Below are 15140 nucleotides of genomic sequence, written 5' to 3' on the forward strand. Positions count from 1 at the left end.
ATCAGATTTATTTGGGATCACGAGCTTTCAGAGTGCTGCTCCTTCATCAGGTGAGTGGTGGGGTAGGTTAGGGTTAGGGTTTATGAACCTACCCCTCCACTCACCTGGTGAAGGGGCAGCACTCCGAAAGCTCATGATTCGAAATAAACCTGTTGGACTTTAGCCTGGTGTTGTGAGACTTCTTACCGGGACCTAGAAGGACCACATAAGCTTCATCTAAGCCTTATTTTTCATTCTGGATATCCATCGGTTGGCTTTACCCTAACAGATAAACAACAGTCTAATTATTTCCACTTTTAAAACCTTTGACAATCCGCAATCACATGATATCAGCAGATGACAGAAGCTTTCAGAATAAAAAACTGATACCATGGCGTTAAACATGACAATCGCACAGTATTATACCATTGTATATGACAGAAAATTAATGTGACATGGGGATCACATGCCTTTGTGTCTGTGCGCTGCTGTTATATCCCCGCCACTGCGATAAGATTTCAGATGAAGGATGAAAATAAATTGTACCCCATGGTGGTGGGAGCAGGTACAATAGCGGCATTTAAGGGGCATCCAGCCGAATACATGAATAGGATGGGAATGGACGGATACAGACTCCGTAAGAGCATACGGTTTTAGTTTAGGCAAGCATCATGGTCAGCACAGGCTCGGAGGGCCGAAGGGCCTGTTCCTGTGCTGCGCTGTTCTTTGTCCTTTTGCCCATGTTTTATAAACACTGAGGGCACTTAAAAAAAAATAATTTGGGGATGTGAGCTTCATTGGCAAGGCCAGCATTTATTGCCCATCCCTTGAGAGGATGGTGAACCCGCTGCAGTCCCTGTGGTGCAGGCACACCCACAGTGCTGCCAGGGAGGGAGTTCCAGGATCATGGTCCAGTGATATAGGGGGGAATTTTCCCATCCCACCCACCACGGGAATCGTAGCAGGTGGGAGGGTGGGGAAGCAGACTATGAAAAGGTGCATTAACCTTGGGCAGAATGTTCTGGTTTTGGGGCGAGCGCGGCTGGAAAGTCCCGCCCATAGAGTTTAAGAGCAGGGAGGTTATGTTGGAACTGTATAAAACATTGATTAGCTCACAGCTAGAGTATTGTATGCAGTTCTGGAGTCCATATTATCGGAGGGAGGTGATAGCGCTGGGAAGGGTGCAAAGAGATTTACCAGGGTGTTGCCTGGGCTGGAGAGTTTTAGTTATGAAGAGAGATTGGATAGACCGGGGTTGTTTTCCTTGGAGCAGAGGAGGGACATGATTGAGATGTATAAAATTATGCAGGGCAGAGATTGAATAGACAGGAAGAAACTTTTCCCCTTGATGGAGTGATCAATGACCAGGGGGCAGAGATTTAGGGTAAGGGGCAGGAAGTTTAGAGGGGACGTGAAGAAAAACGTTTTCACCCAGAGGGTGGTGGGAGTCTGGAAATCACTGCCTGAAAGGGTGGTGGAGGCAGCGATCCTCATAATATTTAAGAAGTATTTAGATGTGCACTTGTGATGCCAAGGCACGCAAGGCTATGGACCAAACGCTGAAAAATGGGATGAGAATAGCTAGGTGGTTTGTCTTTGACTGGCACAGATGTGATGGGCTGAAGGACCTTTTGCTGTGCTTTATACCTCTGTGTCTCCATGACAGTGAAGGAATGGTAGTTCCAAGTTAGGATGGTGCGTGACTTGGGGGCGGGGGGGGGGGGGGGAATTTGCAGATGGCGGTGCTCCCATGGACCTCGTGTCTTTGCCCTTTGAGGCTGCGGCTTTGGAAGGTGTTGTCAAAAGAGCCTTGGTGAGTTGCTGCAGTGCATTTTGTAGATGGTGCACCCTGCTGCCACTCTGCCTTGGTGGTGGAGGGAGTGAATATTTAAAGTGACGGAGGAGTGCCAATCAAAGTGGGGCTGCTTTGTCCCGGGGGGGTGTTCAGCTTCTTGAGTGTTGTTGGAGCTGCCTTCGGGCAGAGAAGTGAAGAATTGGAAGGTCTCCATGGGCGACTGGAGAGCAGAGAAGGAAAACGAGAGGCATTGAGAAAGGAGCAGCGGAAATGCCCTTTGACAGATCATCGCTACGAGCACCCTTAAATAGTTCAAATAAGTGAGTTGAGGTTTTGTTAGAAGTAAAGTATTAGAGGAATTGAAACACGTTTAATATTCACACAATAGCATCACTAATGGCAATATCTAGGCACACAAATGATGAGTTAACAACAATTCTGCTACCTTAATGACATAACAACCACTGCTGTCCCTTGTGCTTGCTCCTACACTAGTTATTTCACATTGATTTTCCTCTTCATTCTGGTGCGGTTAGAAATGACTGAGAACCAACGAGATCAATACTAACATTTTATTTTGCATTAGCAGCCTTTAGATGAGCTTTCAAACCTATTCCAGAGCAAGTTTTGCCATCCAATCCTGACTGTAAAAGTCAAGCAGTTGTAAAAATTTGTGATTAACTTTTACATCCATTTGGCTTCAGTAGTAAATTCTCCGACTGCCTCAGGAAATTGGGAATGGAGCCAATTTATTTTTATTTGACGACACTTTACTTGTCGTGTGGCATGGTTCCAAAACCAAACAGACTCTGATGATAGAGATAGAAAGATGTATCATGGCACAAATGCTAAAAGGTCAACTGAAATCATCATAGTTGATGGTTACTTCTTTAAAGAAATGGTCAAAATTGCGATTGTAGAGGGTGTCATTGCCATCCTGAAACATAGATCAGGCAGTTTGACTGCTTCCTTATTCTAATTTGGCTCACAGCTTTAAACAAAAGGACACGTTCTCTCAGTTGCAACAATGTGAGGTCAGGTCTTCATTGAGACACCATTACTCAAATTTCAATATGTACACTCAGGTACACCATATTCACAATTCCTGTATGTGGGCACCATACAAAGTCTCGCTCACACTCTTATGACCATTCTACCTCTGATCTCGACAATTAATGCATGCGACCACTCGGTTACAGTACGTCGCAGTGCATACAACTGACATCAGAATAACAACATGAAGCCCGCAAATCTTATACTTACCTTTGATTTGATTGGATTTGATTTATTATTGTCCTCTGCACGTTCTCCCCATGTCTGTGTGGGTTTCCTCCGGCTGCTCCAGTTTCCTCCCACAGTTTGAAAGACGTGCTGGTTAGGTACATTGCTAAATTCTCCCTCAGTGTACCCGAACAGGCACCGGAGTGTGGCGACTAGAGGATTTTCACAGTAACGTCATTGCAGTGTGAATGTAAACTACTTGAGACACCAATAAATAAACTAAACTTTATGTATTGGGATACAGTGAGAAGTATTGTTTCTTACGCACTATAAAGACAAAACATACCGTTCATAGTGTACGGAGGGGAGAAGGAAAGGAGAGAGTGCAGAATGTAGTGTTACAGTCATAGCTAGGGTGTAGAGAAAGATCAACTTAATATAAGATAGGTCCATTCAAAAGGCTGACAGCAGCAAGGAAGAAGCTGTTCTTGAGTCGGTTGGTACGTGACCTCAGACATTTGTATCTTTTTCCCGACGGAAGAAGGTGGAAGAGAGAATGTCCGGGGTGCGTGGGGTCCTTGATTATGCTGGCTGCTTTTCCAAGGCAGCGGGATGTGTAGACAGAGTCAATGGATGGGAGGCTGGTTTGCCCAATGGACTGGGCTACGTTCACAACCCTTGGTATTTTCTTGTGGTCTTGGTCAGAGCAGGAGCCATACCAAACTGTGAAACATCCGGATAGAATGCTTTCTATGGTGCAGCTGATCTTCTGTTATTCTGTCATCACTTTTAATGTTACGCTCACATGTGTAATCATATGTTACGATATAAGTGACTAGATTAACATCTTTCAGAACATGAGAGACATTGATAAGTGGACTTCACATATTCCATCAGCACCTTTCTCTCGCCAGTTTAGGGGGTACGTCCCATGCACGGCAGAAAGCTATTAAACCTCATTGTTTTCTGGTCCTACAAACAGTCCAGGACAACAAGATAGTTCGGCATTGTGAATTCTTGTACCCACACATACTTCGTGAGTTTGCCTTCCTCAGATAAATCTCGCCCAGCCACATTTTTCACCATCTCATTTTTCCAAACTCCAGTGGTAGAGCGTAAACGATTTATATTAGGTAGTCTGTGATGCTTAGAGACAAGGAAAAGACGGCCTCATTCTGTGCTGTAACTTTCCTATGGTCCTAAGAGAAAGCCTTGTTCCAAAATATAGATAGTTATTAAGTTTACAGATGAAGCCACAATGCAAGTTGAAACATAATGGTTTACCAGGCCGATTCTGGGGATGGCGGGACTGATGTATGAGGAGAGATGATTAGGTTCGGATTGTTTTCGCTGGAGTTCAGATGAATGAGAGGGGAATCGCTTAGAGACTTATAAAATTCTAACAGGACTAAACAGAGTAGATGCAGGGAGGATGTTGGTGATGGTGGGGGAGTCCAAGTCCAGAACTAGGGGTCACAGTCTGAAGGTTCGGGGTAGACCATTTGTATCTTTTTCCTGACGGAAGAAGGTGGAAGAGAGAATGTCCGGGTGCATGGGGTCCTTAATTATGCTGGCTGCTTTTTCGAGGCAGCAGGAAAGCAGTCAGTGCCAGCAGGTGGGAGGCTGGTTTGAGTAATGGATTGGGCTTGGTTCATGACCCTTTGTAGTTTTTTGCGGTCTTGGACAGAGCAGGAGCCATACCAAGCTGTGATACAACCAGAAAGAATGCTTTCTATGGTGCATCTGTAAAAGTTGGTGAGAGTCATAGTGGACATGCCAAATTTCCATAGTCTTCTGAGAAAGTAGAGGCATTGGTGGTCTTTCTTCACTATAACGTCGGCGTGGAGGGACCAGGACAGGTTGTTGGTGATCTGGACACCTAAATATTTGAAGCTCTTGACCATTTCTACTTTGCCCCCATTGATGTAGACAGGGGCATGTTCTCCTTTACGCTTCCTGAAATTGATGACAATCTCCTTCATTTTTTTGACATTGATGGAGAGATTATTATTGCCGCACCAGTCCACCAGATTCTCTATCTCATTCCTGTACTCTGTCTCGTCATTGTTTGAGATCCGATCCACTATGGTGATGACATCAGCAAACTTGAAAATTGAGTTGGAGGGGAATTTGGCCACACAGTCATAGATGCATTTTATTGCCCATCCTTAATTGCCCCTGTAAAGGTGGTGTTGGTGAGCTGCCTTCTTGAACTGCTGTAGTCCATGTGGTGTAGGAACACCCTCAGTGCTGTTAGGGAGGGAGTTCCAAGATTTTGACCCTTGTCCTAAAGGTGGTAGAGATCACGTGTTTGGATGGTGCTGCTGCAGGAGTCTTGGTGAGTTAGAGTCATAGAGTCTTAGAGGTTTACAGCATGGAAACAGGCCCTTCGGCCCAACTTGTCCATGCCGCCCTTTTTTTAACCACTTCGTCCCAATTGCCCACATTTGGCCCATATCCCTCTATACCCATCTTACCTATGTAACTAAATGCTTTTTAAAAGACAAAATTGTACCCGCCTCTACTACTACCTCTGGCAGCTTGTTCCAGACACTCACCACCCTCTGTGTGAAAAAATTGCCCCTCTGGACCCGTTTGTATCTCTCCCCTCTCACCTTAAACCTAGCCCTCTAGTTTTAGACTCCCCTACCTTTGGGAAAAGATATTGACTATCTAGCTGATCTATGCCCCTCATTATTTTATAGATTTCTATAAGATCACCCCTAAGCCCCCTACGCTCCAGGGAAAAAAGTCCCAGTCTAATAGAGTCATAGAGATTTACAGCATCTGCAGTGCATCTTGTAGATTGTACACACTGCTGCCACTGTGCGTCGATGATGGAGGGACTAAACGTTGAAGGATTCTCACAGTAACGTCATTGCCATGTGTACTTGTGACACGAATAAATAAACTTAAACTAAACTGAAGGCGGTGTATGGAGTGCCAAATCGGGGTGCTTTGTCCTCCAGTGATTGCTTGCTCAGTGACTGAACAGGTCCATAAGTGTCATAATGTAGTCATGGTTGAAAAGATAGATGGTAGCTATATCATACTTTAAACAGAAGTAATTGTTTTATTGGTACAATCAGTGGCCAAAGGAGACAGTAATGTTGTCGCATTAGATACCTCAAAAACAAATAAAGTTTCTGCTGAAGTATCACTCGGATAGATGGTTTTACCATCCAACTATTTCCATACAATGTTGTCGATCAGTGAACCAGTTTTATCATCCACTCATGAGATAACCTGTTGTTAAAAACTAAACTAGTGCTTTTAGTTCCGGGCAATTGCAGGCCATGTGTACGGAGGAGTCACAGAGCAGTAATGTGATTGCTGACAATATTGACATGAAAACTCTTAAGTGCTGGAAAGGTAATGAGATAAAAAGTGAATTCAGCAACTGAGCAACAGGTTAATTAGCATCAGAGGGAGGAAGATTTGTTACTGAGACAAGTCTTCTTGGAAAAATAACAGGGTGTTAACCACATGCGTAGTTATTCCTGTATAAGTCGACTAACAAGTTCAGGGAATGAAGATACGCACTGAGTTATGAATCTCCAGAGGTCCTGGATACTTTATGTCACACTGTCATTTTCTGCCCGCTGTCTCTTTGTTAATTCTAAGAGCTTGCTGGATTTGACGTTAAACTTGCTGCAGGAAGTTAGGTCCGGTAATTTTCAATGCAAGAAACCTTTTTTTCATTCATTCGTGGGACATGGGCGTTCCTGGCTTGCCGGTATTTATTGTCCATCCCTAGTTGCCTGAGGGCAGTTGAGAGTCAACCACATTGCTGTGGTTCTGGAGGCCAGACCAGGCAAGGACGGCAGATTTCCTTCCCTAAAGGACATTAGTGAACCAGATGGGGTTTTTCTGACAATCGACAATGGTTTCATGGTCATCAGTAGATTATTAATTCTAGATATTTTTTATTGAATTCAAATTACACCATCTGCCGTGGCAGGATTCGAACCCAGGTCCCCAGAACAATTGCTGAGTTTCTGGAATAATAGTCTAGCGATAATACCAGTCGGCCATTGCTTCCCCTATGGTATAATTTTTAATGCCGATCCATCCCCAGAAAGGGAACAATTTAAACTGTGAGCCTCACTCCTGAAGGCAGTAAGTTGCTGTTAGAGATTTTTAAAATTTGTAAATTGAAAATGTTAATTTTCTTTCCTATCCTTGCTGTTTCCTTTTTCTCTCTTGATCCAATCTCTCTTTCCCTCTCTTTATTTCTCTTTCTATATTTAATGTAACTCTAATTCACCCCTTTCCTTCTCTGCTGTTCCAATGTTTCTTTCTCAATCCTTAAATCGAATTGGTTAGGGAGTAGGCCGTAAACATTGCTAATCGATCGAGGTCCCAGATTAACCGTTGCAATCTCTGTGCCATTGCTTTTTCATCAAGCTAACCCGTAAATTATATTGGAGCTAAAGCGGTGTAAGAAAAATTCAAACAGACACACTGTGAGAAACCTCTGTGATTTGCGCAAATACTTAAGCAGTAAGCTGAACGTCGAGTTTCTTTTTATTTGTTCATGGGATGTGTGTGTCGCTGACTGGGCCGGCATTTATTGCTCATCCCTGAGGCAATTTAAGAGCCAACCACATTGCTGTGGGTCTGGAGTCACATGTAGGCCAGACCCAGGAAAAGTCGGCAGATTTCCTTCCCTAAAGGACATTAGTGACCCAGATGGGCTTTTATGACAATTGACAACAGTTTCACGGTCATCGTTAGACTTCCAATTTCCAGATTTTTATTGAATTCAAATTTCGCCATGATGGGATTTGAGCCTGGGTCCCCAGAACATTACTCTGGGTCTCTGGTAAAGGGTCATCCAGACTCGAAACGTTGGCACTATTCTCTCTCCACAGATGCTGTCAGACCTGCTGAGGTTTTCCCGCATTTTTTGTTTTTGACTCTAGAGGGCAGGATATTCCGGCTGCGCTTGCCCTGAAACCGGAAAATCCCACCCGAGGTCAACGGAGCTTTTGTTTCCCGTGGTGGGCGGAACGGGAAAATTAGCCCCTGGGTCTCTGGATTATTGGTCCAGTGACCCATAGGGTAATGCTCCAGGGACCCAGGCTCAAATCCCACCATGGCGGATGGTGAAATTTGAATTCGATAAAAATCTGGAAATGAAAGTCTAACAATGACCATGAAACCATTGCCAATTGTTGTAAAAACACAACTGGGTCACTAATGTCTTTCAGGGAAAGAAATCTGCCGTCCTTACTCGGTCTGGCCTACATGTGACTCCAGACCCAGGGCGGCACGGTAGCACAGTGGTTAGCACTGCTGCTTCACAGCTCCAGGGACCTGGGTTCGATTCCCGGCTCGGGTCATTGTCTGTGTGGAGTTTCCACATTCTCCTCGTGTCTGCGTGGGTTTCCTCCGGGTGCTCCGGTTTCCTCCCACAGTCCAAAGATGTGCGGGTTAGGTTGATTGGCCATGCTAAAATAGCCCTTAGTGTCCTGGGATGCGTAGGTTAGAGGGATTAGTGGGTGGATATGGGAGTAGGGCCTGGGTGGGATTGTGGTCGGTGCAGACTCGATGGGCCGAATGGCCTCTTTCTGTGCTGTAGGGTTTCTAAGATTCTTTCTAAGATTCAATGTGGTTGGCTCTTAAATTACCTCAAGGATGGGCAATAAATGCCGGCCCTGTCAGCGACACCCACATCCCATGAACAAATAAAAAGGAAACTCAATGTTCAGCTTACTACTGAAATATTAGCCCAAATCTTGGGAGTGGAGGATTCTTACAGTGTGTCTGTCCATTTGAATTTTTCTTACACCCCCTTTAGATCCAAAATAAGGTGACCAGAACTCTGTACAGTTCTGGCCACCCTTATATAGGAAGGATATCATTAAACTAGAAAGAGTGCAGAAAAGATTTACTAGGATGCTACCGGGATTTGATAGTTTGAGTTATAAGGAGAGGCTGGATAGACTGGGATCTTTTTCTCTGGAGTGTAGGAGGCTGAAGGGTGATCTTATAGAGGTCTATAAAATAATGAGGGGCACAGATCAGCTAGATAGTCAATATCTTTTCCCAAATGTAGCGGAGTTTAAAACTAGAGGGCATAGATTTAAGGTGAGAGGGGAGAGATACAAAAGGGTCCAGAGGGGCAATTTTTTCACACAGAGGATGGTGAGTGTCTGGAACAAGCTGCCAGAGGTAATAGGAGAGGCGGGTACAATTTTGTCTTTTAAAAAGCATTTAGACAGTTACATGGGTACGATGGGTATAGAGGGATATGGGCCAAATGTGGGCAATTAGGACTAGCTTAGGGGTATAAAACTAAAGGGCGGCATAGACAAGTTGGGCCGAAGGGCCTGTTTCCATGCTGTAAACCTCTATGACTCTATGAACATAATGCCACTAAGACACATTCGCTCAACTGGGACATAATGAGAGAATAACTACTTCAGAAGATAATTTAACAATAGTCTAAATGAGTTTGTGCAAATTTGCTCTGGCCATCATCTTTAACATTTTACTTTCCTGGTACTTACAATTCTATTGGTGAAAAAGCGGCCAGAACAATTCTTCAGTATACATCGTTAGCAGAATGATTTCTGCTTCACTGTTGCCAATTGCTATCACCATACTGGCAACTTGGGAATGGTAAGTGCACAATGAAACAATCATCTAATTAAGAGTTTAGTAAACTTCGTAAAGTTTGGCAATAATGCTGGTATGCCACTCTGCCCAATTGGATTGCTGCCTGTAATTATTTAGATAGAAGCTGTTAAGCCTCTGGCTTATTCTTGGCTGAAAAGATATCAGCTAAAATGCTGCCCACATGTACATCAAGTTGCAGATTTGTCAGCATAAAATGAAAGGATTGAACTTTCTGAATGGCCCCAATGGGAACAAAGTGATGGACAAGATTTCAATTTTTAAAAACCTTTTCTGTCACTTTTATAGAATCCCTACAGAGCAGAAGGAGGCCATTTGGCCCATCGAGTCTGCACCAACTCTGCGAGAGAACATCCCGCCCATCGAGTCTACACTGATTCTCCCAATTGTTATGTAAATGCAAGGAAGCTCCCGGTCTGAAAATCTACACTCCCGACCATCTGTTGAAGGGATGGTGTACCATTGCAAATATTGCCTTTGGGCTGTTTTGATACTGGAGAGTGAATATGGAAGAATAATAGAAACATAGAACATAGAACATAGAACATTACAGCGCAGTACAGGCCCTTCGGCCCTCGATGTTGCGCCGACCAGTGGTACCAATCTAAAGCCCCTCTAATCTACACTATTCCAATATCATCCATATGTTTATCCAATAACCACTTGAACGCTCTCAACGTTGACGAGTCCACCACTGCTGCAGGCAGGGCATTCCACGCCCTTACTACTCTCTGAGTAAAGAACCTACCTCTAACATCTGTCCTATATCTCTCGCCCCTCAATTTAAAGCTATGTCCCCTCGTGCTAGCCAACACCATCTGAGGAAAAAGGCTCTCACTATCCACCCTATCTAATCCTCTGATCATCTTGTATGCCTCTATTAAGTCACCTCTTAACCTTCTTCTCTCTAACGAAAACAACCTCAAGCCCCTCAGATTTTCCCACCATACCAGGCAACATCCTGATAAATCTCCTCTGCACCCTTTCCAACACTTCCACATCTTTCCTATAATACGGCGACCAGAACTGTACGCAATACTCCAAATGCGGCCGCACCAGAGTTTTGTACAGTTGCAGCATGACCTCCTGGCTCCAAAACTCAATCCCTCTACCAATAAAAGCTAACACACCGTATGCCTTCTTAACAACCCTATCAACCTGGGTGCCAACTTTCAGGGATCTATGCAAATGGACACCGAGATCTCTCTGTTCATCCACACTACCAAGTATCTTACCATTAGCCCAGTACTCTGTATTCCTGTTACTCCTTCCAAAGTGAATCACCTCACATTTTTCCGCATTAAACTCCATTTGCCACCTCTCAGCCCAGCTCTGCAGCTTATCTATGTCCCTCTGTAACCTGCCACTTCCCTCCGCACTGTCTACAACTCCACCGACTTTAGTGTCATCCGCAAATTTACTAATCCATCCTTCCACGTCCTCATCCAAGACATTAATAAAAATGACAAACAGCAGTGGCCCCAAAACAGATCCTTGCGGTACACCACTAGTAACTGAACTCCAGGATAAATATTTCCCATCAATCACTACCCTCTGTTTTCTTACAGCTAGCCAATTCCTGATCCAAACCACTAAATCACCCTCAATCCCATGTGTCTGTATTTTCTGCAAAAGCTTACCATGGGGAACCTTATCAAATGCTTTGCTGAAATCCATATACACCACATCAACTGCTTTACCCTCATCCACCTCTTTGGTCACCTTCTCAAAGAACTCAATAAGGTTTGTGAGGCACGACCTACTCTTCACAAAACCGTGCTGACTATCCCTAATCAAATTATTCCTTTCGAGGTGATTATAAATCCTATCTCTTATAATCCTTTCCAATACTTTGCCCACAACAGAAGTAAGGCTCACCAGTCTATAATTACCAGGTTTGTCCCTACTCCCCTTCTTGAACAAGGGGACAACATTTGCTATCCTCCAGTCTTCTGGCACTGTTCCTGTAGACAATGACGACACAAAGATCAAAGCCAAGGGCTCTGCAATCTCCTCTCTAGCCTCCCAGAGAACCCTAGGATAAATCCCATCCGGCCCAGGGGACTTATCTATTTTTACCCTTTCCAGAATTGCTAATACCTCCTCCTTATGAACATCAATCCCATCCAGTCCAACCGGGTACTCCGGTTTCCTCCCACAGTCCAAAGATGTGCAGGTTAGGTTGATTGGCCATGCTAAAATTGCCCTTAGTGTCCTGAGATGCGTAGGTTAGAGGGATTAGTGGGTAAATATGTAGGGATATGGGGGTAGGGCCTGGGTGGGATTGTGGTCGGTGCAGACTCGATGGGCCGAATGGCCTCTTTCTGCACTGTAGGGATTCTATTCTATTCTATTCTAACAGCCTGCACCTCAGTACTCCCCTCAACAACACTGTCCCTCTCCAGTGTGAATACCGATGAAAAATATTCATTTAGTGCCTCCCCTATCTCTTCAGACTCCACGCACAACTTCCCACTACTGTCCTTGACTGGCCCTAATCTTACCCTCGTCATTCTTTTACTCCTGACATACCTATAGAAAGCTTTAGGGTTTTCCTTGATCCTACCTGCCAAAGACTTCTCATGTCCCCTCCTGGCTCTTCTTAACTCTTTCTTTAGGTCCTTCCTGGCTAACTTGTAACTCTCAAGTGCCCTAACTGAGCCTTCACGTCTCATCTTAACATAAGTCTCCTTCTTCCTCTCCACAAGAGATTCAACCTCCTTAGTAAACCACGGTTCCCTCACACGTCTGCTTCCTCCCTGCCTGACAGGTACATATTTATCAAGGACGCGTAGTAGCTGTTCCTTGAACAAGTTCCACATTACAATTGTGCCCATCCCCTGCAGTTTCCTTCCCCAACCTATGCCAGCTAAATCTCGCCTAATCGCATCATAATTTCCTTTCCCCCAGCTATAACTCTTGCCCTTTGGTATATACCTATCCTTTTCCATAGCTAAAGTAAACGTAATCGAATTGTGTTCACTGTCACCAAAGTGCTCACCTACCTCCAAATCTAACACCTGGTCTGGTTCATTACCCAGTACCAAATCCAATGTGGCCTCGCCTCTTGTTGGTCTATCTACATACTGCGTCAGGAAGCCTTCCTGCACACACTGGACAAAAACCGACCCCTCTAAAGTACTCGCTTTTCCAGTCAATATTTGTAAAGTTAAAGACCCCCAGTACAACTACCCTGTTACTTTCGCTCCTATCCAGAATCATCTTTGCAATCTTTTCCTCTACATCTCTGGAACTTTTCGGAGGTCTATAAAAAACTTCCAACAGGGTGACCTCTCCTTTCCTGTTTCTAACCTCAGCCCAAACTACCTCAGTAGACGAGTCCTCATCAAATGTCCTTTCTGCCACCGTAATACTGTCCTTGACTAACGATGCCACACCTCCCCCTCTTTTACCACCTTCCCTGCACTTACTGAAACATCTAAACCCCGGAACCTGCAACAACCATTCCTGTCCCTGCTCTATCCATGTCTCCGAGATGGCCACAACATTGAAATCCCAGGTACCAACCCAAGCTGCAAGCTCACCCACCTTATTCCGGATGCTCCTGGCGTTGAAGTATACACACTTCAAACCGCCTTCCTGCCTGCGACTCTGAAACCTCATCCATGACCTCACTACTCTCAACCTCCTGTACACTGGAGCTACAATTCAGGTACCCACCCCCCTGCTGAATTAGTTTAAACCCTCCCGAAGAGCATTAGCAAATTTCCCCCCCAAGATATTGGTACCCCTCTGGTTCAAGTGCAGACCATCCTGTTTGTAGAGGTCCCACCTACCCCAGAAAGAGCCCCAATTGTCCAGGTATCTGAATCCCTCCCTCCTGCACCATCCCTGTAGCCACGTGTTCAACTGCTGTCTCTCCCTATTCCTCTCCTCACTATCACGTGGCACGGGTAACAAACCAGAGATAACAACTCTGTTTGTTCTAGCCCTAAGCTTCCACCCTAACTCCCTGAATTTCTGCCTTACATCCCCATCCCTTTTCCTACCTATGTCTTGAGTGCCTATGTGAACCATAACTTGGGGCTGGTGCCCCTCCCCCTTAAGGATTTCGAAAACACGATCCGAGACATCACGGACTCTGGCTCCTGGGAGGCAACACACCAACCGCGAGTCTCTCGTTCCCGCAGAATCTCCCTATCCGTCCCTTTAACTATGGAGTCCCCAATGACTAATCCTCTACTCCTCTCCCCCCTTCCCTTCTGAGCCTCAAGGACAGACTCTGAGCCAGTGACCTGTACACCATGGCTTACCCCTGCTAAGTCGTCCCCCCCAACAGCATCCAAAAGTATACTATCCCCAATTTCTACGACATTTTTTGTTTCTCCCCCCACTTGGATGGCTCCCTGTACCTTGGTGCTGTGGTCAGTTTGCTCATCCTCCCTTTCCCTCCCCTTCTGAGCTGCCGGGCCGGACTCTGCGCCGGAGGCACGGCCGCTGTTCCTTCCCCCAGGTAGGCTGCTCCCCCCAACAGTACTTAAACAGGAGTACTTATTTTTAAGGGGCACAGCCACTGGGGTACTCTCTAGTACCTGACCTTTCCCCTTCCCCTTCCTAACCGTGACCCACTTGTCTGTCTCTCATGGCCCCGGTGTGACCACCTGCCTGTAACTCCTATCTATCACCTCCTCATTCTCCCTGACCAGACGAAGGTCATTGAGCTGCAGCTCCAGTTCCCTAACGTGGTCCCTTAGGAGCTGCAGCTCGACGCACCCGGCGCAGATATGGACGTCCGGGAGGCTAGCTGACTCCAGGACCTCCCACATCAGACAATGAGAACAACAAACTGGCCTCACAATCATAATTCCCCCTTTCTTCCAATGACACAGAAGAAAAACCTGTCTAAACCTACCCCACCTCTGCCTGTTTACGCCGAAGCCCGATGAGCCAAAGCCCGTCAGCTCTCACTCTACTTCCCACTCACACCACTACCCGCTCCCGAGGCTGCCCGCTCAAAAGTGCGGCCTGCTTTTAAACCCGCCAAAAACCTTCCCAAGCTTCTCCTGGGCCTACTTCCTGTTTTGCAAAAAAACCCTCCGATTTTTAACACAAATTTAACTGAAAAATAAATAAATAAATCACATGCAGGAACACACTCCCTTACTCTCAGCCTGTAACTCCTATCTATCACCTCCTCATTCTCCCTAACCAGACGAAGGTCATTGAGCTTCGTCTGGTTAGGGAGAAACTAGAAGCGAGAGTAGGCCATTCGGCCCTTTGAGCCATTTGTTTTGATCATGGTTGACCATCAAATTCAATATCCTGATCCCCCCTTTCCCCGATATCCTTTGATCCCTTTAGACCCAAGAGCAATATCTAAATTCTTCTTGAAATCTGCTTTGGCATCAACTACTTTCTGTGGGAGTGAATTCCACACATTCACCACTCTCTGGGTGAAGAGATTTCTCCCCACCTCAGTTACAGGATCATAGAAACCCTACAGTGCAGAAGGAGGCCATTCAGCCCAACAAGCCTGCACCGA

This window comes from Mustelus asterias, chromosome 15, assembly GCF_964213995.1.
Source record: "Mustelus asterias chromosome 15, sMusAst1.hap1.1, whole genome shotgun sequence".
Taxonomy (NCBI): Eukaryota; Metazoa; Chordata; class Chondrichthyes; order Carcharhiniformes; family Triakidae; genus Mustelus; species Mustelus asterias.